This window comes from Macadamia integrifolia, chromosome 10, assembly GCF_013358625.1.
Source record: "Macadamia integrifolia cultivar HAES 741 chromosome 10, SCU_Mint_v3, whole genome shotgun sequence".
Classification (NCBI taxonomy): Eukaryota; Viridiplantae; Streptophyta; class Magnoliopsida; order Proteales; family Proteaceae; genus Macadamia; species Macadamia integrifolia.
In genome coordinates, this window is record NC_056566.1 from 998,289 (window position 1) to 999,402 (window position 1,114).

The 1,114-nt window shown below is 42.0% G+C and overlaps 1 long non-coding RNA gene across 1 annotated transcript; it reads left to right on the forward strand.

Annotated features, from left to right (window-relative positions):
* On the forward strand, positions 1 to 1,026 carry LOC122090942. The gene is made up of 3 exons (XR_006143771.1): positions 1 to 322; positions 394 to 630; positions 701 to 1,026. It is a non-coding gene; the product is annotated as an uncharacterized LOC122090942 (long non-coding RNA).
* The last annotated feature ends 88 nt before the right edge of the window (positions 1,027 to 1,114 follow it).

Genomic DNA, 1,114 nt, shown 5'->3' on the forward strand with positions numbered 1-1,114 from the left:
TTATTTCTTTTATTCTACTTTAGTTTTAATACGCAATCACACTCGGAGATACGATCTCGAAAAATTTTAATTTCCACTAGTATAACCTATTCACCCCCCTCTAGGTTATTTCAGTGGTGAGGCAGTGGTCTGACTCTGATAGTCCCTTGGTTCTTGCTTCCCCCCTCCATTAATGCATAGCCCCAATACCATCTCAAAGGAGGATTTCGAGGCTGCCGTGATTGCGATGTGGCAAAATGACTTTGTAGATTCAACACTCGACTACAGAGAGTTTCTTTAACGGGAGACAATGTACTTACCCTTGACTATTAAGGGTCCTCAGGTAAGCTTCTTGGATTTCCCTTTATCTTGAGTATGATGGTTCTATAGATGACACCATTATCTTCCTTTCAGTATGATTGGCCGATTCCCTTCTCTGTCTTCCATATTCCTTGATCTGCTGGTGCTTTTATGGAGGGCTTGACTCACGTGAGCATGGGGCTGGTTCACAACATATCTGAGGGGCCCTCTTCCATCTTTGGCTTCCCGAGGTGGACGTACACGGATGCTCATGATCCCTTAGTGCAGATGATCCTACTGAGGACTCCGATGGCTAATGAGGGCATGGGCCTCCCCATCACCTATGATTTTGTAGGTTATCTTCCTTTCCTTATTATATATTTTCTTTTTAGCTAGATTTCTCATTCTTTGTCCATTATAGGTCTCTCCTACTATCTACGCCGAGTCCCGCCGGATGATCTAGAGTTTCAACGTGTGTCTGTATTGTCACACAGAGCTTATTTGAGACCAAGTATACGTTGAAACCTTGCTTTTCCATTTCTTGGGGACCTTGATGAGCTTTTATTGGCATCTCTTATTCTTCGTTCGGAGATTTCCAACCTTCAGCGCTAGGTTGGAGCAGCTTAACCCCTGGTCTGGAGGTGGAGGATCGAACATGGGCCCCACATTTGCTGTTGATGACCTTGACCTGTTTGGAGGTGATGATGGACTGTCATAGGACCATGATCTTTTTTGTTTATTTTTTAACATGATTCTTTTTGTAAAATTTTGTATATTTCTAGAAGATATATAAATAGGATTTATCTTTTGAAAAGATTATAAACAGGATTCTTCT